The sequence below is a fragment of the Somniosus microcephalus genome, chromosome 7 (genome assembly GCF_052327205.1).
Source record: "Somniosus microcephalus isolate GS21.2 chromosome 7, FLI_Smic_1.0, whole genome shotgun sequence".
In the NCBI taxonomy this organism is placed as follows: domain Eukaryota; kingdom Metazoa; phylum Chordata; class Chondrichthyes; order Squaliformes; family Somniosidae; genus Somniosus; species Somniosus microcephalus.
The window spans coordinates 4,226,091-4,250,278 of NC_140993.1; the positions used below are offsets into that span (position 1 = coordinate 4,226,091).

The 24,188-nt window shown below is 54.8% G+C and overlaps 1 protein-coding gene across 2 annotated transcripts in view; it reads right to left on the reverse strand.

The window, feature by feature from the left end:
• aoc1 (amine oxidase copper containing 1) overlaps window positions 1-18,145 on the reverse strand; it is a 131,652-nt gene extending 113,507 nt beyond the window's left edge. For both annotated transcript variants that reach the window (XM_085992160.1, XM_085992161.1), the window contains exon 1: window positions 18,095-18,145. The gene's annotated coding sequence lies outside the window, so the exon portion shown is untranslated. The remainder of the gene's footprint in view (window positions 1-18,094) is intronic.
• Between the last annotated feature and the right edge of the window lie 6,043 nt (window positions 18,146-24,188).

Here is a 24,188-nt window from a genome sequence, read left to right on the forward strand (position 1 = left end):
TCTGTGTCTGTGGAACTGTACCCCGGTGAGAGTCAGTGTCTTTGCAACTGTACCACAGTGAGATTCAGTGTCTGTGGAACTGTACCCCACTGAGAGTCAGTGTCTGTCGGACTGTACCCCAGTGAGAATCAGTGTCTGTGGAACTGTGCCCCAGTGAGAGTCAGTGTCTGTGGAACTGTACCCCAGTGAGAGTCAGTGTCTGTGCAACTGTACCCCAGTGAGAGTCAGTCTCTGTGGATCTCTACCCCAGTGAGAGTCATTGTCTGTTGAACTGTACCCCAGTGAGAGTCAGTGTCTGTGGAACAGTACCCCAGTGAGAGTCAGTGTCTGTGGATCTGTACCCCAGTGAGTGTCAGTGTCTGTTGAACTGTACCCCAGTGAGAGTCAGTGTCTGTGGAACTGTACCCCAATGAGAGTCAGTCTCTGTGGAACTGTACCCCAGTGAGAGTCAGTGTCTGTGGAACTGTATCCCAGTGAGAGTCATTGTCTGTGGAACTGTGCCCCAGTGATAGTCAATGCCTGTGGAACTGCACTCCCGTGAGAGTCAGTGTCTGTGGAACTGTACGCCAGTGAGAGTCAGTGTCTGATGAACTGTACCCCAGTGAGAGTCAGTGTCTGTGGAAATGTACCCCAGTGAGAGTCAGTGTCTGTGGAAATGTACCCCAGTGAGAGTCAGTGTCTGTGGAACTGTATCCCAGTAAGAGTCTGTGTCTGTGGAATTGTACCCCAGTGAGAGTCAGTGTCTGTGGAACTGCACCCCAGTGAGAGTCAGGGTCTGTGGAACTGTACCCCAGTGAGAGTCAGTATCTGTGGAACTGTACCCCAGTGAGTGTCAGTGCCTGTGGAACTGTACCCCAGTGAGAGTCATTGTCTGTGGAACTGTACCCCAGTGAAATTCAGTGTCTGTGAAACAGTCCCCCAGTGAGAGTCAGTGTCTGTGGAACTGTACCCCAGTTCGAGTCAGTTTCTGTGGAACTGTACCCCAGTGAGAGTCAGTGTCTGTGGAACTGTACCCCAGTGAGAGTCAGTGTATGTGGAACTGTACCCCAGTGAGAGTCAGTGTCTGTGGAACTGTACCCCAGCGAGAGTCAATTCCTGTGGAACTGAACCCCAGTGAGAGTCAGTGTCTGTGGAACTGTACCCCAGCGAGAGTCAATTCCTGAAGGAACTGTACACCAGTGAGAGTCAATGTCACTGGAACCCGTACCGAAGTGAGGGCCAGTGTCTGTGGAACTGTACCCCAGTGAGAGTCAGTGCCTGTGGAACTGTACCCCAGTGAGAGTCAGTGTCTGTGGAACTGTACCCCAGTGAGAGTCAGTGTCTGTGGAACTGTACCCCAGTGAGAGTCAGTGCCTGTGGAAATGTACCCCAGTGAGAGTCCGTGTCTGTGGAACTGTACCCCAGTGGGAGTCAGTGTCTGTGGAACTGTACCCCAGTGAGAGTCAGTGTCTGTGGAACTGTACCTCAGTGAGAGTCAGTGTCTGTGGAAATGTACCGCAGTGAGAGTCAGTGTCTGTGGAATTGTACCCCAGTGAGAGTCAGCGTCTGTGGAACTGTACACCAGTGAGAGTCAGTGTCTGTGGAACTGTACCCCAGTGAGAGTCAGTGTCTGTGGAAATGTACCCCAGTGAGAGTCAGTGTCTGTGGAACTGTACCCCAGTGAGAGTCAGCGTCTGTGGAACTGTACCCCAGTGAGAGTCAGTGTCTGTGGAACTGTACCCCAGTGAGAGTCAGTGTCTGGGGAACTGTACCCCAGTGAGAGTCAGTGTCTGTGGAACTGTACCTCAGTGAGAGTCAGTGTCTGTGGAACTGTACCCCAGTGAGAGTCAGTGTCTGGGGAACTGTACCCCAGTGAGAGTCAGTGTCTGTGGAACTGTACCCCAGTGAGAGTCAGTGTCTGTGGAACTGTACCCCAGTGAGAGTCAGTGTCTGTGGAACTGTACCTCAGTGAGAGTCAGTGTCTGGGGAACTGTACCCCAGTGAGAGTCAGTGTCTGTGGAACTGTACCCCAGTGAGTGTCAGTGCCTGTGGAACTGTACCCCAGTGAGAGTCAGTGTCTGTGGAACTGTACCCCAGTGAGAGTCAGTGTCTGTGGAACTGTACCCCAGTGAGAGTCAGTGTCTGTGGAACTGTACCCCAGTGAGAGTCAGTGTCTGTGGAACTGTACCCCAGTGAGAGTCAGTGTCTGTGGAACTGTACCCCAGTGAGAGTCAGTGTCTGTGGAACTGTACCCCAGTGAGAGTCAGTGTCTGTGGAACTGTACCCCAGTGAGAGTCAGTGTCTGTGGAACTGTACCCCAGTGAGAGTCAGTGTCTGTGGTACTGTACCCCAGTGAGAGTCAGTGTCTGTGGAACTGTACCCCAGTGAGAGTCAGTGTCTGTGGAACTGTACCCCAGTGTGAGTCAGTGTCTGTGGTACTGAACCCCAGTGAGAGTCAGTGTCTGTGGTACTGAACCCCAGTGAGAGACAGTGTCTGTGGAATTGTACCCCAGTGAGCGTCAGTGTCTGTGGAACTGTACCGCAGTGAGAGTCAGTGCCTGTGGAATTGTACGCCAGTGAGAGTCAGTGTCTGTGGAACTGTACGCCAGTGAGAGTCAGTGTCTGTGGAACTGTACCCCAGTGAGAGTCAGTGTCTGTGGAACTGTACCCCAGTGAGAGTCAGTGTCTGTGGAACTGTACCCCAGTGAGAGTCAGTGTCTGTGGAACTGTACCCCAGTGAGAGTCAGTGTCTGTTGAAATGTAGCGCAGTGAGAGTCAGTGTCAGTGGAACTGTACTCAAGTTAGAGTTAGTTTCTGTGGAACTGTACCCCAGTGAGAGTCAGTGCCAGTGGAACTGCACCCCAGTGTGAGTCAGTGTCTGTGGTACTGTACCCCAGTGAGAGTCAGTGTCTGTGGAACTGTACCGCAGTGAGAGTCAGTGTCTGTGGAACTGTACCCCAGTGAGAGTCAGTGTCTGTGGAACTGTACCGCAGTGAGAGTCAGTGTCTGTGGAACTGTACCCCAGTGAGAGTCAGTGCCTGTGGAACTTTCCCCAGTGAGAGTCAGTGTCTGTGGTACTGTACCCCAGAGAGAGTCAGTGTCTGTGGAACTGTACCCCAGTGAGAGTCAGTGCCTGTGGAACTGTACCCCAGTGAGAGTCAGTGCCTGTGGAACTGCACCCCAGTGAGAGTCAGTGCCTGTGGAACTGTACCCCAGTGAGAGTCAGTGCCTGTGGAACTGCACCCCAGTGAGAGTCAGTGCCTGTGGAACTGTACCCCAGTGAGAGTCAGTGTCTGTGGAACAGCACCACAGTGTGAGTCAGTGTCTGTGTTAATGTACCCCAGTGAGAGTCAGTGTCTGTGGAACTCTACCCCAGTGAGAGTCAGTGTCTGTGGAACTGTACCCCAGTGAGAGTCAGTGCCAGTGGAATTTTACCCCAGTGAGAGTCAATGTCTGTGGATTTGTACCCCAGTGAGAGTCAGTGTCTGTGGAACCCGTACTCCAGTGAGAGTCAGTGTCTGTGGAACCCGTACTCCAGTGAGAGTCAGTGTCTGTGGAACTGTCCCCCAGTGAGAGTCAGTGTCTGTGGAACTGCACCCCAGTGAGAGTCAGTGCCTGTGGAACTGTACCCCAGTGAGATTCAATGTCTGTGGAAATGTACCCCAGTGAGATTCAGTGTCAGTGGAACTGTACCCCAGTTAGAATCAGTTTCTGTGGAACTGTACCCCAGTGAGAGTCAGTGCCTGTGGATATGTACCCCAGTGAGAGTCAGTGTCTGTGGAACTGCACCCCAGTGTGAGTCAGTGTCTGTGGTACTGAACCCCAGTGAGAGTCAGTGCCTGTGGAACTGTACCCCAGTGAGAGTCAGTGTCTGTGGAACTGCACCACAGTGTGAGTCAGTGTCTGTGGTAATGTACCCCAGTGAGAGTCAGTGTCTGTGGAACTCTACCCCAGTGAGAGTCAGTGTCTGTGGAACTGTACCCCAGTGAGAGTCAGTGTCTGTGGAACTGTATGCCAGTGAGAGTCAGTGTCTGTGGAAGTGTACCCCAGTGAGAGTCAGTCTCTGTGGAACTGTACCCCAGTGAGAGTCAGTGTCTGTGGAACTGTACCCCAGTGAGAGTCAATGTCTGTGGAACTGTACCCCAGTGAGAGTCAGTGTCTGTGGAACTGTACCCCAGTGAGAGTCAGTGTCTGTGGAACTGTACCCCTGTGAGAGTCAGTGTCTGTGGAACTGTACCCCAGTGACAGTCAGTGTCTGTGGAACTGTACCCCAGTGAGAGTCAGTGTCTGTGGAACTGTACCACAGTGAGAGTCAGTGTCTGTGGAACTGTACCCCAGTGAGAGTCAGTGTCTGTGGAACTGTACCCCAGTGAGAGTCAGTGTCTGTGGAACTGTACCCCAGTGAGAGTCAGTGTCTGTGGAACTGTACCCCAGTGAGAGTCAGTGTCTGTGGAACTGTACCCCAGTGAGAGTCAGTGTCTGTGGAACTGTACCCCAGTGAGAGTCAGTGTCTGTGGAACTGTACCCCAGTGAGAGTCAGTGTCTGTGGAACTGTACCCAGTGAGAGTCAGTGTGTGTGGAACCCGTACCCCAGTGAGAGTCAGTGTGTGTGGAACTCGTACCCCAGTGAGAGTCAGTGTGTGTGGAACCCGTACCTCAGTGAGAGTCAGTGTCTGTGGAACTGTCCCCCAGTGAGAGTCAGTGTCTGTGGAACTGTACCCCAGTGAGAGTCAGTGTCTGTGGTACTGTACCCCAGTGAGAGTCAGTGTCTGTGGAAATGTAACCCAGTGAGAATCAGTGTCTGTGGAACTGTACCCCAGTGAGAGTCAGTGTCTGTGGAACTCTACCCCAGTGAGAGTCAGTGTCTGTGGAACTGTACCTCAGTGAGACTCAGTGTCTGTGGAACTGTACCCCAGTGAGAGTCAGTGTCTGTGGAACTGTCCCCCAGTGAGAGTCAGTGTCTGTGGAACTGTACCCCAGTGAGAGTCAGTGTCTGTGGAACCTGTACCCCAGTGAGAGTCAGGGCCTGTGGAACTGTATCCCAGTGAAAGTCAGTGTCTGTGGAACTGCACCCCAGTGAGAGTCAGTGCCTGTGGAACAACCCCAGTGAGAATCAGGGTCTGTGGAACTGTCCTCCAGTGAGAGTCAGTGTCTGTGGAACTTTATCCCAGTGAGAGTCAGAGTCTGTGGAACTATACCCCAGTGAGAGTCAGGTTCTGTTGAACTGTACACCAGTGAGAGTCAACGCGTGTGGAACTGTACCCCAGTGAGAGTCAGTGTCTGTGGAAATGTACTCCAGTGAAAGTCAATGTCTGTGGAACTGTACCCCAGTGAGAGTCAGTGTCTGTGGAACTGTACCCCAGTGAGAGTCAGTGCCTGTGGAACTGTACCCCAGTGAGAGTCAGTGTCTGTGGAACTGAACCCCAGTGAGAGTCAGTGTCTGTGGAACTGCACCCCAGTGAGAGTCATTGCCTGTGGAACTGTACCCCAGTGAGAGTCAGTGTCTGTGGAACTGCACCCCAGTGAGAGTCAGTGCCTGTGGAACTGTACCCCAGTGAGAGTCAGTGTCTGTGGAACAGAACCCCAGTGAGAGTCATTGCCTGTGGAACTGTACCCCACTGAGAGTCAGTGTCTGTGGAACTGTACCCCAGTGAGAGTCAGTGTCTTTGGACTGTACCCCAGTGAGAGTCATTGTCTGTGGAACTGTACCCCAGTGAGACTCAGTGTCTGTGGAACTGTACCCCAATGAGAGTCAGTGTCAGTGGAACTGTACCCCAGTGAGAGTCAGTGTCTGTGGAACTGTACCCCAGTGAGAGTCAGTGTCAGTGGAACTGTACCCCAGTGAAAGTCAGTGTCTGTGGAACTGTACCCCAGTGAGAGTCAGTGTCTGTGGAACTGCACCCCAATGAGAGTCAGTGTCTGTGGAACTGTACCCCAGTGAGAGTCAGTGTTTGTGGAACTGTACCCCAGTGAGAGTCAGTGTCTGTGGAACTGTACCCCAGTGAGAGTCAGTGTCTGTGGAACTGTACCCCAGTGAGAGTCAGTGTCAGTGTAACTGTACCCCAGTGAGAGTCAGTGTCAGTGGAACTGTACCCCTGTGAGAGTCAGTGTCTGTGGGACTGTACCCCAGTGAGGGTCAGTGTCAGTGGAAATGTTCCCCAGTGAGAGTCAGTGCCTGTGGAACTGTACCCCAGTGAGAGTCAATGTATGTGGAACTGCACCCCAGTGTGAGTCAGTGTCTGTGGTACTGAACCCCAGTGAAAGTCAGTGCCAGTGGAATTTTACCCCAGTGAGAGTCAATGTCTGTGGATTTGTACCCCAGTGAGAGTCAGTGTCTGTGGAACCCGTACTCCAGTGAGAGTCAGTGTCTGTGGAACCCGTACTCCAGTGAGAGTCAGTGTCTGTGGAACTGTCCCCCAGTGAGAGTCAGTGTCTGTGGAAATGTACCCCAGTGAGAGTCAGTGTCTGTGGAACTGTACCCCAGTGAGAGTCAGCGTCTGTAGCACTGTACCCCAGTGAGAGTCAGTGTCTGTGGAACTGTACCCCAGTGAGAGTCAGTGTCTGTGGAAATGTACCCCAGTGAGAGTCAGTGTCTGTGGAACTGTACCCCAGTGAGAGTCAGCGTCTGTGGAACTGCACCCCAGTGAGAGTCAGTCTCTGTGGAACTGTCCCCCAGTGAGAGTCAGTTTCTGTGGAAATGTACCCCAGTGAGAGTCAGTGTCTGTGGAACTGTACCCCAATGAAAGTCAGCATCTGTGGAACTGCACCGCAGTGAGAGTCAGTGTCTGTGGAACTGTACCCCAGTGAGAGTCAGTGTCTGGGGAACTGCACCCCAGTGAGAGTCAGTGTCTGTGGAACTGTACCCCAGTGTGAGTCAGTGTCTGTGGAACTGTACCCCAGTGAGAGTCAGTGTCTGTGGAACTGTACCCCAGTGAGAGTCAGTGTCTGTGGAACTGTACCCCAGTGACAGTCAGTGTCTGTGGAACTGTACCCCAGTGTGAGTCAGTGTCTGTGGAACTGTACGCCAGTGAGAGTCAGTTTCTGTGGAACTGTACCCCAGTGAGAGTCAGTGTCTGTGGAACTGTACCCCAGTGAGAGTCAGTGTCTGTGGAACTGTACCCCAGTGAAAGTCAGTGTCTGTGGAACTGTACCCCAGTGAGAGTCAGTGTCTGTGGAGCTGTACCCCAGTGAGAGTCAGTGTCTGTGGAACTGTACCCCAGTGAGAGTCAGTGTCTGTGGAACTGTACCCCAGTGAGAGTCAGTGTCTGTGGAACTGTACCCCAGTGAGAGTCAGTGTCTGTGGAACTGTACCCCAGTGAGAGTCAGTGTCTGTGGAACTGTACCCCAGTGAGAGTCAGTGTCTGTGGAACTGTACCCCAGTGAGAGTCAGTGTCTGTGGAACTGTACCCCAGTGAGAGTCAGTGTCTGTGGAACTGTACCCCAGTGAGAGTCAGTGTCTGTGGAACTGTACCCCAGTGAGAGTCAGTGTCTGTGGAACTGTACCCCAGTGAGAGTCAGTGTCTGTGGAACTGTACCCCAGTGAGAGTCAGTGTCTGTGGAACTGTACCCCAGTGAGAGTCAGTGTCTGTGGAACTGTACCCCAGTGAGAGTCAGTGTCTGTGGAACTGTACCCCAGTGAGAGTCAGTGTCTGTGGAACTGTACCCCAGTGAGAGTCAGTGTCTGTGGAACTGTACCCCAGTGAGAGTCAGTGTCTGTGGAACTGTACCCCCGTGAGAGTCAGTGTCTGTGGAACTGTACCCCAGTGAGAGTCAGTGTCTGTGGAACTGTACCCCAGTGAGAGTCAGTGTCTGTGGAACTGTCCCTCAGTGAGAGTCAGTGTCTGTGGAACTGTACCCCAGTGAGAGTCAGTGTCTGTGGAACTGTACCCCAGTGAGAGTCAGTGTCTGTGGAACTGTACCCCAGTGAGAGTCAGTGTCTGTGGAACTGTACCCCAGTGAGAGTCAGTGTCTGTGGAACTGTACCCCAGTGAGAGTCAGTGTCTGTGGAACTGTACCCCAGTGAGAGTTAGTGTCTGTGGAACTGTACACCAGTGAGAGTCAGTATCTGTGGAACTGTACCCCAGTGAGAGTCAGTGCCTGTGGAACTGTACCTCAGTGAGAGTCAGTGTCTGTGGAAATGTACCCAGTGAGAGTCAGTGTCTGTGGAACTGTACCCCAGTGAGAGTCAGTGTCTGTGGAACTGTACCCAGTGAGAGTCAGTGTCTGTGGAACTGTACCCAGTGAGAGTCAGTGTCTGTGGAACTGTACCCAGTGAGAGTCAGTGTCTGTGGAACTGTACCCCAGTGAGAGTCAGTGTCTGTGGAACTGTACCCCAGTGAGAGTCAGTGTCTGTGGAACTGTACCCCAGTGAGAGTCAGTGGCTGTGGAACTGTACCCCAGTAAGAGTCAGTGTCTGTGGAGCTGTACCCCAGTGAGAGTCAGTGTCTGTGGAACTGCACCCCAGTGAGAGTCAGTGCCTGTGGAACTGTACCCCAGTGAGAGTCAGTATCTGTGGAACTGTACCCCAGTGAGAGTCAGTGTCTGTGGAACTGTACCCCAGTGAGAGTCAGTGTCTGTGGAACTCTACCCCAGTGAGAGTCAGTGTCTGTGGAACTGTACCTCAGTGAGAGTCAGTGTCTGTGGAACTGTACCCCAGTGAGAGTCAGTGTCTGTGGAACTGTACCCCAGTGAGAGTCAGTGTCTGTGGAACTGTCTCCCAGTGAGAGTCAGTGTCTGTGGAACTGTACCCCAGTGAGAGTCAGTGTCTGTGGAACCTGTACCCCAGTGAGAGTCAGGGCCTGTGGAACTGTATCCCAGTGAAAGTCAGTGTCTGTGGAACTGCACCCCAGTGAGAGTCAGTGCCTGTGGAACAACCCCAGTGAGAATCAGGGTCTGTGGAACTGTCCTCCAGTGAGAGTCAGTGTCTGTGGAACTTTATCCCAGTGAGAGTCAGAGTCTGTGGAACTATACCCCAGTGAGAGTCAGGTTCTGTTGAACTGTACCCCAGTGAGAGTCAACGCGTGTGGAACTGTACCCCAGTGAGAGTCAGTGTCTGTGGAACTGTACCCCAGTGAGAGTCAGTGTCTGTGGAACTGTACCCCAGTGAGAGTCAGTGCCTGTGGAACTGTACCCCAGTGAGAGTCAGTGTCTGTGGAACTGAACCCCAGTGAGAGTCAGTGTCTGTGGAACTGCACCCCAGTGAGAGTCATTGCCTGTGGAACTGTACCCCAGTGAGAGTCAGTGTCTGTGGAACTGCACCCCAGTGAGAGTCAGTGCCTGTGGAACTGTACCCCAGTGAGAGTCAGTGTCTGTGGAACTGAACCCCAGTGAGAGTCATTGCCTGTGCAACTGTACCCCACTGAGAGTCAGTGTCTGTGGAACTGTACCCCAGTGAGAGTCAGTGTCTTTGGACTGTACCCCAGTGAGATTCATTGTCTGTGGAACTGTACCCCAGTGAGAGTCAGTGTCTGTGGAACTGTACCCCAATGAGAGTCAGTGTCAGTGGAACTGTACCCCAGTGAGAGTCAGTGTCTGTGGAACTGTACCCCAGTGAGAGTCAGTGTCAGTGGAACTGTACCCCAGTGAAAGTCAGTGTCTGTGGAACTGTACCCCAGTGAGAGTCAGTGTCTGTGGAACTGCACCCCAATGAGAGTCAGTGTCTGTGGAACTGTACCCCAGTGAGAGTCAGTGTTTGTGGAACTGTACCCCAGTGAGAGTCAGTGTCTGTGGAACTGTACCCCAGTGAGAGTCAGTGTCTGTGGAACTGTACCCCAGTGAGAGTCAGTGTCAGTGTAACTGTACCCCAGTGAGAGTCAGTGTCAGTGGAACTGTACCCCTGTGAGAGTCAGTGTCTGTGGAACTGTACCCCAGTGAGGGTCAGTGTCAGTGGAAATGTTCCCCAGTGAGAGTCAGTGCCAGTGGAACTGTACCCCAGTGAGATTCAATGTCTGTGGAACTGTACCCCAGTGAGAGTCAGTGTCAGTGGAACTGTACCCCAGTTAGAATCAGTTTCTGTGGAACTGTACCCCAGTGAGAGTCAGTGCCTGTGGATCTGTACCCCAGTGAGAGTCAGAGTCTGTGGAACTGCACCCCAGTGTGAGTCAGTGTCTGTGGTACTGAACCCCAGTGAGAGTCAGTGCCTGTGGAACTGTACCCCAGTGAGAGTCAGTGTCTGTGGAACTGCACCACAGTGTGAGTCAGTGTCTGTTGTAATGTACCCCAGTGAGAGTCACTGTCTGTGGAACTCTACCCCAGTGAGAGTCAGTGTCTGTGGAACTGTACCCCAGTGAGAGTCAGTGCCAGTGGAATTTTACCCCAGTGAGAGTCAATGTCTGTGGATTTGTACCCCAGTGAGAGTCAGTGTCTGTGGAACCCGTACTCCAGTGAGAGTCAGTGTCTGTGGAACCCGTACTCCAGTGAGAGTCAGTGTCTGTGGAACTGTCCCCCAGTGAGAGTCAGTGTCTGTGGAACCCGTACTCCAGTGAGAGTCAGTGTTTGTGCAACTGTACCAGAGTGAGAGTTAGAGTCTGTGGAACTGTACCCCAGTGAGAGTCAGTTTCTGTAGCACTGTACCCCAGTGAGAGTCAGTGTCTGTGGAACTGTACCCCAGTGAGAGTCAGTGTCTGTGGAAATGTACCCCAGTGAGAGTCAGAGTCTGTGGAACTGTACCCCAGTGAGAGTCAGCGTCTGTGGAACTGTACCCCAGTGAGAGTCAGTGTCTGTGGAACTGTACCCCAGTGAGAGTCAGTGTCTGTGGAACTGTACCCCAGTGAGAGTCAGTGTCTGTGGAACTGTACCCCAGTGAGAGTCAGTGTCTGTGGAACTGTACCCCAGTGAGAGTTAGTGTCTGTGGAACTGTACCCCAGTGAGAGTCAGTGTCTGTGGAACTGTACCCCAGTGAGAGTCAGTGTCTGTGGAACTGTACCTCAGTGAGAGTCAGTGTCTGTGGAAATGTACCCAGTGAGAGTCAGTGTCTGTGGAACTGTACCCCAGTGAGAGTCAGTGTCTGTGGAACTGTACCCAGTGAGAGTCAGTGTCTGTGGAACTGTACCCAGTGAGAGTCAGTGTCTGTGGAACTGTACCCAGTGAGAGTCAGTGTCTGTGGAACTGTACCCCAGTGAGAGTCAGTGTCTGTGGAACTGTACCCCAGTGAGAGTCAGTGTCTGTGGAACTGTACCCCAGTGAGAGTCAGTGCCTGTGGAACTGTACCCCAGTGAGAGTCAGTGTCTGTGGAACTGAACCCCAGTGAGAGTCAGTTTCTGTGGAACTGCACCCCAGTGAGTGTCATTGCCTGTGGAACTGTACCCCAGTGAGAGTCAGTGTCTGTGGAACTGCACCCCAGTGAGAGTCAGTGCCTGTGGAACTGTACCCCAGTGAGAGTCAGTGTCTGTGGAACTGAACCCCAGTGAGAGTCATTGCCTGTGGAACTGTACCCCACTGAGAGTCAGTGTCTGTGGAACTGTACCCCAGTGAGAGTCAGTGTCTTTGGACTGTACCCCAGTGAGAGTCATTGTCTGTGGAACTGTACCCCAGTGAGAGTCAGTGTCTGTGGAACTGTACCCCAATGAGAGTCAGTGTCAGTGGAACTGTACCCCAGTGAGAGTCAGTGTCTGTGGAACTGTACCCCAGTGAGAGTCAGTGTCAGTGGAACTGTACACCAGTGAAAGTCAGTGTCTGTGGAACTGTACCCCAGTGAGAGTCAGTGTCAGTGTAACTGTACCCCAGTGAGAGTCAGTGTCAGTGGAACTGTACCCCTGTGAGAGTCAGTGTCTGTGGAACTGTACCCCAGTGAGGGTCAGTGTCAGTGGAAATGTTCCCCAGTGAGAGTCAGTGCCAGTGGAACAGTACCCCAGTGAGATTCAATGTCTGTGGAACTGTACCCCAGTGAGAGTCAGTGTCAGTGGAACTGTACCCCAGTTAGAATCAGTTTCTGTGGAACTGTACCCCAGTGAGAGTCAGTGCCTGTGGATCTGTACCCCAGTGAGAGTCAGTGTCTGTGGAACTGCACCCCAGTGTGAGTCAGTGTCTGTGGTACTGAACCCCAGTGAGAGTCAGTGCCTGTGGAACTGTACCCCAGTGAGAGTCAGTGTCTGTGGAACTGCACCACAGTGTGAGTCAGTGTCTGTGGTAATGTACCCCAGTGAGAGTCAGTGTCTGTGGAACTCTACCCCAGTGAGAGTCAGTGTCTGTGGAACTGTACCCCAGTGAGAGTCAGTGCCAGTGGAATTTTACCCCAGTGAGAGTCAATGTCTGTGGATTTGTACCCCAGTGAGAGTCAGTGTCTGTGGAACCCGTACTCCAGTGAGAGTCAGTGTCTGTGGAACCCGTACTCCAGTGAGAGTCAGTGTCTGTGGAACTGTCCCCCAGTGAGAGTCAGTGTCTGTGGAACCCGTACTCCAGTGAGAGTCAGTGTTTGTGCAACTGTACCAGAGTGAGAGTTAGAGTCTGTGGAACTGTACCCCAGTGAGAGTCAGTTTCTGTAGCACTGTACCCCAGTGAGAGTCAGTGTCTGTGGAACTGTACCCCAGTGAGAGTCAGTGTCTGTGGAAATGTACCCCAGTGAGAGTCAGAGTCTGTGGAACTGTACCCCAGTGAGAGTCAGCGTCTGTGGAACTGTACCCCAGTGAGAGTCAGTCTCTGTGGAACTGTACCCCAGTGAGAGTCAGTTTCTGTGGAAATGTACCCCAGTGAGAGTCAGTGTCTGTGGAACTGTACCCCAGTGAGAGTCAGCGTCTGTGGAACTGCACCCCAGTGAGAGTCAGTGTCTGTGGAACTGTACCCCAGTGAGAGTCAGTGTCTGGGGAACTGTACCCCAGTGAGAGTCAGTGTCTGTGGAACTGTACCCCAGTGTGAGTCAGTGTCTGTGGAACTGTACCCCAGTGAGAGTCAGTGTCTGTGGAACTGTACCCCAGTCAGAGTCAGTGTCTGTGGAACTGTACCCCAGTGAGAGTCAGTGTCTGTGGAACTGTACCCCAGTGAGAGTCAGTGTCTGTGGAACTGTACCCCAGTGAGAGTCAGTGTCTGTGGAACTGTACCCCAGTGAGAGTCAGTGTCTGTGGAACTGTACCCCAGTGAGAGTCAGTGTCTGTGGAACTGTACCCCAGTGAAAGTCAGTGTCTGTGGAACTGTACCCCAGTGAGAGTCAGTGTCTGTGGAACTGTACCCCAGTGAGAGTCAGTGTCTGTGGAACTGTACCCCAGTGAGAGTCAGTGTCTGTGGAAGTGTACCCCAGTGAGAGTCAGTGTCTGTGGAACTGTACCCCAGTGAGAGTCAGTGTCTGTGGAACTGTACCCCAGTGAGAGTCAGTGTCTGTGGAACTGTACCCCAGTGAGAGTCAGTGTCTGTGGAACTGTACCCCAGTGAGAGTCAATGTCTGTGGAACTGTACCCCAGTGAGAGTCAGTGTCTGTGGAACTGCACCCCAGTGAGAGTCAGTGTCTGTGGAACTGTACCCCAGTGAGAGTCAGTGTCTGTGGAACTGTACCCCAGTGAGAGTCAGTGTCTGTGGAACTGTACCCCAGTGAGAGTCAGTGTCTGTGGAACTGTACCCCAGTGAGAGTCAGTGTCTGTGGAACTGTACCCCAGTGAGAGTCAGTGTCTGTGGAACTGTACCCCAGTGAGAGTCAGTGTCTGTGGAACTGTACCCCAGTGAGAGTCAGTGTCTGTGGAACTGTACCCCAGTGAGAGTCAGTGTCTGTGGAACTGTACCCCCGTGAGAGTCAGTGTCTGTGGAACTGTACCCCAGTGAGAGTCAGTGTCTGTGGAACTGTACCCCAGTGAGAGTCAGTGTCTGTGGAACTGTACCCCAGTGAGAGTCAGTGTCTGTGGAACTGTACCCCAGTGAGAGTCAGTGTCTGTGGAACTGTACCCCAGTGAGAGTCAGTGTCTGTGGAACTGTACCCCAGTGAGAGTCAGTGTCTGTGGAACTGTACCCCAGTGAGAGTCAGTGTCTGTGGAACTGTACCCCAGTGAGAGTCAGTGTCTGTGGAACTGTACCCCAGTGAGAGTTAGTGTCTGTGGAACTGTACCCCAGTGAGAGTCAGTGTCTGTGGAACTGTACCCCAGTGAGAGTCAGTGTCTGTGGAACTGTACCTCAGTGAGAGTCAGTGTCTGTGGAAATGTACCCAGTGAGAGTCAGTGTCTGTGGAACTGTACCCCAGTGAGAGTCAGTGTCTGTGGAACTGTACCCAGTGAGAGTCAGTGTCTGTGGAACTGTACCCAGTGAGAGTCAGTGTCTGTGGAACTGTACCCAGTGAGAGTCAGTGTCTGTGGAACTGTACCCCAGTGAGAGTCAGTGTCTGTGGAACTGTACCCCAGTGAGAGTCAGTGTCTGTGGAACTGTACCCCAGTGTGAGTCAGTGTCTGTGGAACTGTACCCCAGTGAGAGTCAGTGTCTGTGGAGCTGTACCCCAGTGAGAGTCAGTGTCTGTGGAACTGCACCCCAGTGAGAGTCAGTGCCTGTGGAACTGTACCCCAGTGAGAGTCAGTGTCTGTGGAACTGTACCCCAGTGAGAGTCAGTGTCTGTGGAACTGTACCCCAGTGAGAGTCAGTGTCTGTGGAACTGTACCCCAGTGAGAGTCAGTGTCTGTGGAACTGTACCCCAGTGAGAGTCAGTGTCTGTGGAACTGTACCCCAGTGAGAGTCAGTGTCTGTGGAACTGTACCCCAGTGAGAGTCAGTGTCTGTGGAACTGTACCCCAGTGAGAGTCAGTGTCTGTGGAACTGTACCCCAGTGAGAGTCAGTGTCTGTGGAAGTGTACCCCAGTGAGAGTCAGTGTCTGTGGAACTGTACCCCAGTGAGAGTCAGTGTCTGTGGAACTGTACCCCAGTGAGAGTCAATGTCTGTGGAACTGTACCCCAGTGAGAGTCAGTGTCTGTGGAACTGTACCCCAGTGAGAGTCAGTGTCTGTGGAACTGTACCCCCGTGAGAGTCAGTGTCTGTGGAACTGTACCCCAGTGAGAGTCAGTGTCTGTGGAACTGTACCCCAGTGAGAGTCAGTGTCTGTGGAACTGTACCCCAGTGAGAGTCAGTGTCTGTGGAACTGTACCCCAGTGAGAGTCAGTGTCTGTGGAACTGTACCCCAGTGAGAGTCAGTGTCTGTGGAACTGTACCCAATGAGAGTCAGTGTCTGTGGAACTGTACCCCAGTGAGAGTCAGTGTCTGTGGAACTGTACCCCAGTGAGAGTTAGTGTCTGTGGAACTGTACCCCAGTGAGAGTCAGTGTCTGTGGAACCTGTACGCCAGTGAGAGTCAGTGTCTGTGGAACTGTACCCCAGTGAGAGTCAGTGTCTGTGGAACTATACCTCAGTGAGAGTCAGTGTCTGTGGAAATGTACCCAGTGAGAGTCAGTGTCTGTGGAACTGTACCCCAGTGAGAGTCAGTGTCTGTGGAACTGTACCCAGTGAGAGTCAGTGTCTGTGGAACTGTACCCAGTGAGAGTCAGTGTCTGTGGAACTGTACCCAGTGAGAGTCAGTGTCTGTGGAACTGTACCCCAGTGAGAGTCAGTGTCTGTGGAACTGTACCCCAGTGAGAGTCAGTTTCTGTGGAACTGTACCCCAGTGAGAGTCAGTGTCTGTGGAACTGTACCCCAGTGAGAGTCAGTGTCTGTGGAGCTGTACCCCAATGAGAGTCAGTGTCTGTGGAACTGCACCCCAGTGAGAGTCAGTGCCTGTGGAACTGTACCCCAGTGAGAGTCAGTGTCTGTGGAACTGTACCCCAGTGAGAGTCAGTGTCTGTGGAACTGTACCCCAGTGAGAGTCAGTGTCTGTGGAACTGTACCCCAGTGAGAGTCAGTGTCTGTGGAACTGTACCCCAGTGAGAGTCAGTGCCTGTGGAACTGCACCCCAGTGAGAGTCAGTGCCTACAAAAGAACATAAGAAATAGGAGCAGGAGTCGGCCAATCGGCCCCTCGAGCCTGCTCCGCCATTCAATAAGATCATGGCTGATCTGATCCTAACCGCCAATCCACTATCACAGAACCATCTCCTGAATCTAACAGAATTAGACACACGAAATAGCAGCAGGATCAGGCTACACGGCCCCTGGGCCCGCTCCGCTACCCACAGGGCCATGTCCGATCCGAACCTGGACTCCTGTCCAAATTCCTGCCCGCTCCCCGTAACCCTTAATTCCCTTTACTTCTAGGAAACTGTCTATTTCTGTTTTAAATTTATGTAATGATGTAGCTTCTACAGCTTTTTGGGGCAGCATATTCCATGGACCTACCACCCTCTGAGTGAAGTAGTTCCTCCTCATCTCAGTTTTGAAAGAGCAGCCCCTTATTCTAAGACTATGCCCCCAATTCTAGTTTCACCCATCATCGGGAACATCTTCCCCGCATCCACCCGATCCAACCCCTTCACAATCTTATATGTTTCAATAAGATCGCCTCTCATTCTTCTGAACTCCAATGAGTAGAGTCCCAATCTACTCAACCTCTCCTCATATGTCCATCCCCTCATCCCCGGGATTAACCGAGTGAACCTTCTTTGTACTGACTCGAGAGCAAGTATGTCTTTTCTTAAGTATGGACACCAAAACTGTATGCAGTATTCCAGGTGCGGTCTCACCAATGCCTTGTACAACTGAAGCAATACCTCCCTATTTTTATATTCTATCCCCCAGCAATGAAAGCTAACATTCCATTGGCCTTCTTAATCACTTGCTGCACCTGCATACTAACCTTTTGAGTTTCGTGCACCAGGACCCCCAGATCCCTTTGTACTTCAGTACTTTCCAGTTTCTTGCCATTAAGATAATAACTTGCTCTACGATTTTTCCTGCCAAAGTGCATAACCTCACACTTTCCAGTATTGTATTCCATCTGCCAAATCTCTGCCCACTTACTTAGCCTGTCGATGTCCCCTTGCAGGTTTTTTATGTCCTCCTCACTCACTACTTTCCCTCCCATCTTAGTATCATCTGCAAACTTTGATATGTTACACTCGGTCCCCTCCTCCAAATCATTAATATAGATTGTAAAGAGTTGGGGACCCAGCACTGACCCCTGCGGAACACCACTAGTTACTGATTGCCAGTCTGAGAATGAACCATTTATCCCAACTCTCTGCCTTCTGTTAGATAACCAATCCTCTATCCATGCCAGAATATTACCCCCAATCCCGTGATTTTTTATCTTAAGCAATAATCTTTTGTGTGGCACCTTGTCAATTGCCTTTTGGAAGTCTAAATACACTACGTCCACTGGTTCCCCTTTATCCACCCTATACGTTACTTCCTCAAAGAACTCCAGCAAATTTGTCAAACATGACTTCCCCTTCATAAAACCATGCTGACTTTGTCCTATTAAATTATGATTATCCAAATGTCCTGTTACTGTCTCCTTAATAATGGACTCTAAAATTTTACCTACCACAGATGTTAGGCTAACCAGTCTATAGTTTCCAGCCTTCTGTCTACTGCCCTTTTTAAATAAGGGTGTTACATTAGCAGTTTTCCAGTCTGCCGGGACCTTTGCTGAGTCCAGGGAGTTTTGGAAAATTATTACCAATACATCCACAATCCCTACCGCCACTTCCCTCAAGACCCTAGGATGTAAGCCACCAGGTCCAGGTGATTTATCCGCCTTCAGTCCCATTATTTTACCGAGTACCACTTCCTTAGTGATTTTGATCGTGTTTAGCTCCTCCCCCCCTATAGCCCCCTGTTTGTCCAGTGTTGGGATATTCTTAGTGTCTTCTACTGTAAAGACTGATACAAAATATTCATTCAGTGTTTTTGCCATCTCCATATTTCCCACCATTAATTTCCTGGTCCCATCCTCTAAGGGACCAACATTTACTTTAGCCACCCTTTTTCTTTTCATATAACTATAAAAACTCTTACTATCTGTTTTTATATTTTTTGCTAATTTTGCCTGTTAAACTGTACCCCAGTGAGAGTCAGTGTTTGTGGAACTGTACCCCAGTGAGAGTCAGAGTCTGTGGAACTGTACCCCAGTGAGAGTCAGTGTCTGTGGAACTGTACCCCAGTGAGAGTCAGTGTCTGTGGAACTGTACCCCAGTGAGAGTCAGTGTTTGTGGAACTGAACCCCAGTGAGAGTCAGAACGTTCAGGTAAATAGGAAGGAATAGTTAAAAATGATTTTAAAGCTTACCGTGTTTTCTGCTCTCTCTGCTCTGCCTTAGTGATTCTGCAATGCACAAGATTTCTGCTATCTCTTTTTATGATTGAATCCAAAGTCCTTGTTTTATTAACGATCGATTGGCCCAACATTTCACAAAATAAATATTAAATCACGCCAGCCTGAAACTGTGAGCGAGGCTGGCCACAGATTATCGAGCCCAACTCACCGCCCTCGCCCTCACCCCTGTAACAGCGAGCCCGCCCTCGCCCTCGCCCCTGTAACAGCGAGCCCGCCCTCGCCCTTGCCCCTGTAACAGCGAGCCCGCCCTCGCCCTCGCCCCCTGTAACAGCGAGCCCGCCCTCGCCCTCGCCCCCTGTAACAGCGAGCCCGCCCTCGCCCTCGCCCCGTAACAGCGAGCCCGCCCTCGCCCTTGCCCTCTGTAACAGCGAGCCCGCCCTCGCCCTCGCCCCTGTAACAGCGAGCCGGCCCTCGCCCTCGCCCCTGTAACAGCGAGCCCGCCCTCGCCCTTGCCCCTGTAACAGCAAGCCCGCCCTCGCCCTCGCCCCCTGTAACAGCGAGCCCGCCCTCGCCCTCGCCCCCTGTAACAGCGAGCCCGCCCTCGGCCTCGCCCCGTAACAGCGAGCCCGCCCTCGCCCTCGCCCTTGCCCTCTGTAACAGCGAGCCCGCCCTCGCCCTCGCCCCTGTAACAGCGAGCCCGCCCTCGCCCTCACCCCTGTAACAGCGAGCCCGCCCTCGCCCTCGCCCCTGTAACAGCGAGCCCGCCCTCGCCCTTGCCCTCTGTAACAGCGAGCCCGCCCTTGCCCTCGCCCCTGTAACAGCGAGCCCGCCCTCGCCCTAGCCCCTGTAACAGCGAGCCCGCCCTCGCCCTCGCCCCTGTAACAGCGAGCCCGCCCTCGCCCTCGCCTCTGTAACAGCGAGCCCGCCCTCGCCCTCGCCTCTGTAACAGCGAGCCCGCCCTGGCCCTCGCCCCCTGTAACAGCGAGCCCGCCCTCGCCCCTGTAACAGCGAGCCCGCCCTCGCCCTCGCCCCCTGTAACAGCGAGCCCGCCCTCGCCCTCGCCCCCTGTAACAGCGAGCCCGCCCTCGCCCTCGCCCCTGTAACAGCGAGCCCACCCTCGCCCTCTGTAACAGCGAGCCCGCCCTCGCCCTCGCCCCCTGTAACAGCGAGCCCGCCCTCGCCCTCGCCCCTGTAACAGCGAGCCCACCCTCGCTCTCTGTAACAGCGAGCCCGCCCTCGCCCTCGCCCCTGTAACAGCGAGCCCACCCTCGCCCTCTGTAACAGCGAGCCCGCCCTCGCCCTCGCCCCTGTAACAGCGAGCCCGCCCTCGCCCTCGCCCCTGTAACAGCGAGCCCGCCCTCGCCCTAGCCCCTGTAACAGCGAGCCCGCCCTCGCCCTCGCCCCTGTAACAGCGAGCCCGCCCTCGCCCCTGTAACAGCGAGCCCGCCCTCGCCCTCGCCCCCTGTAACAGCGAGCCCGCCCTCGCCCTCGCCCCTGTAACAGCGAGCCCGCCCTCGCCCCCTGTAACAGCGAGCCCGCCCTCGCCCTCGCCCCCTGTAACAGCGAGCCCGCCCTCGCCCTCGCCCTCGCCCTTCCCCTCTGTAACAGCGAGCCCGCCCTCGCCCTCGCCCCTGTAACAGCGAGCCCGCCCTCGCCCCTGTAACAGCGAGCCCGCCCTCGCCCCTGTAACAGCGAGCCCGCCCTCGCCCTCGCCCCTGTAACAGCGAGCCCGCCCTCGCACTCGCCCTTCCCCTCTGTAACAGCGAGCCCGCCCTCGCCCTTGCCCTCCGTAACAGCGAGCCCGCCCTCGCCCTCGCCCCTGTAACAGCGAGCCCGCCCTCGCCCTCATCCTTGCCCTCTGTAGCAGCGAGCCCGCCCTCGCCCTCGCCCCTGTAACAGCGAGCCCGCCCTCGCCCTTGCCCTCTGTAACAGCGAGCCCGCCCTCGCCCTCGCCCCCTGTAACAGCGAGCCCGCCCTCGCCCCCTGTAACAGCGAGCCCGCCCTCGCCCTCGCCCCCTGTAACAGCGAGCCCGCCCTCACCCTCACCCCTTGTAACAGCGAGCCCGCCCTAGCCCTCGCCCCTGTCACAGCGAGCCCGCCCTCGCCCTCGCCCCCTGTAACAGCGAGCCCGCCCTCGCCCTCGCCCTTGCCCTCTGTAACAGCGAGCCCGCCCTCGCCCTCACCCCCTGTAACAGCGAGCCCGCCCTCGCCCTTGCCCTCTGTAACAGCGAGCATAGCTGCTGCAGGACTTTGGTCTCCCTGTGTTGACACTAAAATAAACTGTGAATTAGCTGCTTTCACACAAAGCCAACAAGCAGAGCTCAGAGTGCCAGACATGGGAAGAAACTTGAGACAAAGCAGACACAGACACAGGCTACTAAAACCGGAGTTATACTGCAGGCATGACCTGCGCTCACTCACCGAGAGAGTGAAAGAGAATGTGGGAGGGAGGGAGAGAGAGAGAGTGTCTGGGAGGGAGGGGAGAGAGATGGGGGGAGAAAGCAGAAAGCAGGAGTAACAGAAAGAGGGAGGACAGGACTGATGGCAGTTGGCTATTCCCGCTCCCCGTGTGACTCACCGCATTCTCCCCGTGTTGTTGAATCCGTGATTATTAAAGTATGATGTTTTCCAATAACTACACGGTGGCTGTAACTTAACAATCAACAGGTGTTTGCTGGAGTAGGGTAGTCTCAAGACTGACAGTACAGAGGCAGGCTCAAGGCTTATATACAGGTGTGGTCACTGCCGGTACTACAGTATACAGGAGCTGTAAAAGTAGTTCTCTCTTAAAGGTACATACACTACCCGTGTGACTCACCGCGTTCTCCCCGTGTGTGACTCACCGTGTTCTCCCCATGTGTGACTCACCGCATCCTACCCGTGTGTGACTCACCGCATTCTTCCCGTGTGTGACTCACCGCGTTCTCCCCGTGTGTGACTCACCGCGTTCTCTCCCCGTGTGACTCACCGCATTCTCCCCATATGAATCACCGCGTTCTCTCCCCATGTGACTCACCGCGTTCTCCCCGTGTGACTCACCGCGTTCTCCCCATGTGACTCATCGCGTTCTCCCCGTGTGTGACTCACCGCATTCTCCCCGTGTGACTCACCGCGTTCCCCCCGTGTGACTCACCACGTTCTCCCCGTGTGACTCACCGCATTCTCCCCGTGTGACTCACCGCGCTCTCCCCGTGTGACTCACAGCGTTCTCCCCGTGTGACTCACCGCGTTCTCACCGTGTGTGACTCACCGCGTTCTCCCCGTGTGACTCACCGCGTTCGCCCCGTGTGACTCACCGCGTTCTCCCCATGTGACTCACCGCATTCTCCCCGTGTGAATCACCGCGATCTCCCCGTGTGACTCACCGCGTTCTCCCCGTGTGTGACTCACCGTGTTCTCCCCATGTGTGACTCACCGCGTCCTCCCCGTGTGTGACTCACCGCATTCTTCCCGTGTGTGACTCACCGCGTTCTCCCCGTGTGTGACTCACCGCGTTCTCTCCCCGTGTGACTCACCGCGTTCTCCCCATATGAATCACCGCGTTCTCTCCCCATGTGACTCACCGCGTTCTCCCCGTGTGACTCACCGCGTTCTCCCCATGTGACTCATCGCGTTCTCCCCGTGTGTGACTCACCGCATTCTCCCCGTGTGACTCACCGCGTTCCCCCCGTGTGACTCACCACGTTCTCCACGTGTGACTCACCGCGTTCTCCCCGTGTGACTCACCGCGCTCTCCCCGTGTGACTCACAGCGTTCTCCCCGTGTGACTCACCGCGTTCTCACCGTGTGTGACTCACCGCGTTCTCCCCGTGTGACTCACCGCGTTCTCCCCGTGTGACTCACCGCGTTCTCCCCATGTGACTCACCGCATTCTCCCCGTGTGAATCACCGCGATCTCCCCGTGTGACTCACCGCGTTCTCCCCGTGTGTGACTCACCACGTTCTCCCTGTGTGACTCACCGCGTTCTCCCCGTCTGTGACTCACCACGTTCTCCCCGTGTGACTCACCGCGTTCTCCCCGTGTGTCTCACCGCGTTCTCCCCGTGTGTCTCACCGCGTTCTCCCCCTGTGACTCACCGCATTCTCCCCGTGTGACTCACCGCATTCTCCCCGTGTGACTCACCGCGTTCTCCCCGTGTGTCTCACCGCGTTCTCCTCGTGTGTCTCACCGCGTTCTCCCCCTGTGACTCACCGCGTTCTCCCCGTGTGTCTCACCGCGTTCTCGCCGTGTGTCTCACCGCGTTCTCGCCGTGTGACTCACCGCGTTCTCCCCGTGTGACTCACCGTGTTCTCCCCGTGTGACTCACCGCGTTCTCCCCATGTGTCTCACCGCGTTCTCCCCGTGTGACTCACCGCGCTCTCCCAGTGTGCCTCACCGCGTTCTCCCCGTGTGACTCACCGCGTTCTCCCCGTGTGACTCACAGTGTTCTCCCCGTGTGTGACTCACCGCGTTCTCCCCGTGTGTGACTCACCGCGTTCTCCCCGTGTCTGACTCACTGCGTTCTCCCCGTGTGTGACTCACCGCGTTCTCCCCGTGTGACTCACTGCGTTCTCCCCGAGTGACTCACCGCATTCTCCCCGTGTGTGACTCACCGCGCTCTCCCCGTGTGACTCACCGCGTTCTCCCCGTGTGACTCACCGCGTTCTCCCCGTGTGACTCACCGCGCTCTCCCCGTGTGACTCACCGCGTTCTCCCCGTGTGACTCACCGCGTTCTCCCCGTGTGACTCACTGTGTTCTCCCCGTGTGACTCACTGCGTTCTCCCCCCGTGTGTCTCACCGCGTTCTCCCCGTGTGACTCACCGTGTTCTCCCCGTGTGACTCACCGCGTTCTCCCCGTGTGTCTCACCGCGTTCTCCCCGTGTGACTCACCGCGTTCTCCCCATGTGACTCACCGCGTTCTCCCCGTGTGTCTCACCTCGTTCTCCCCGTGTGACTCACAGTGTTCTCCCCGTGTGTGACTCACCGCGTTCTCCCCGTGTGTCTCACCGCGTTCTCCCCGTGTGGCTCACCACGTTCTCCCCGTGTGACTCACCACGTTCTCCCCGTGTGACGCACCGCGTTCTCCCCGTGTGACTCACCGCGTTCTCCCCGTGTGATGCACCGCGTTCTCCCCGTGTGACTCACCGCGTTCTCCCAGTGTGTCTCACCGCGTTCTCCCCGTGTGACTCACCGCGTTCTCCCCGTGTGACTCACCGCGTTCTCCCCGTGTAACTCACCGCGTTCTCCCCCCGTGTGACTCACCGCGTTCTCCCCGTGTGACTCACCGCGTTCTCCCCGTGTGACTCACCGCGTTCTCCCCGTGTGACTCACCGCATTCTCCCCGTGTGACTCACCACATTCTCCCCGTGTGTCTCACAGCGTTCTCCCCGTGTGACGCACCGCGTTCTCCCCGTGTGACTCACCGCGTTCTCCCAGTGTGACTCACCGCGTTCTCCCCGTGTGAGTCACCGTGTTCTCCCCATGTAACTCACCGCGTTCTCTCCCCGTGTGACTCACTGCGTTCTCCCCGTGTGACTCACCGCGTTCTCCCCGTGTGACTCACCGCGTTCTCCCCGTGTGCCTCACCGCGTTCTCCCCGTGTGTGACACACCGCGTTCTCACCGTGTGTCTCACCGCATTCTCCCCGTGTGTGACTCACCGCGTTCTCCCCGTGTGACTCACCTCATTCTCCCCGTGTGACTCACCGCATTCTCCCCGTGTAACTCATCGCGTTCTCCCCCCGTGTGTCTCACCGTGTTCTCCCCGTGTGTCTCACCGCGTTCTCCCCGTGTGACTCACCGCGTTCTCCCCGTGTGACTCACCGCGTTCTCCCCGTGTGTGACTCACTGCGTTCTCCCCGTGTGTCTCACCGCGTTCTCCCCGTGTGTGACTCACTGCATTCTCCCCGTGTGTGACTCACCGCGCTCTCCCCGTGTGACTCACCGCGTTCTCCCCGTGTGACTCACCGCGTTCTCCCCGTGTGACTCACCACGTTCTTCCCATGTGACTCAACGCGTTCTCCCCGTGTGACTCAACGCGTTCTCCCCGTGTGACTCACCGCGCTCTCCCCATGTGACTCACCGCGTTCTCCCCGTGTGACTCACCGCGTTCTCCCCGTGTGACTC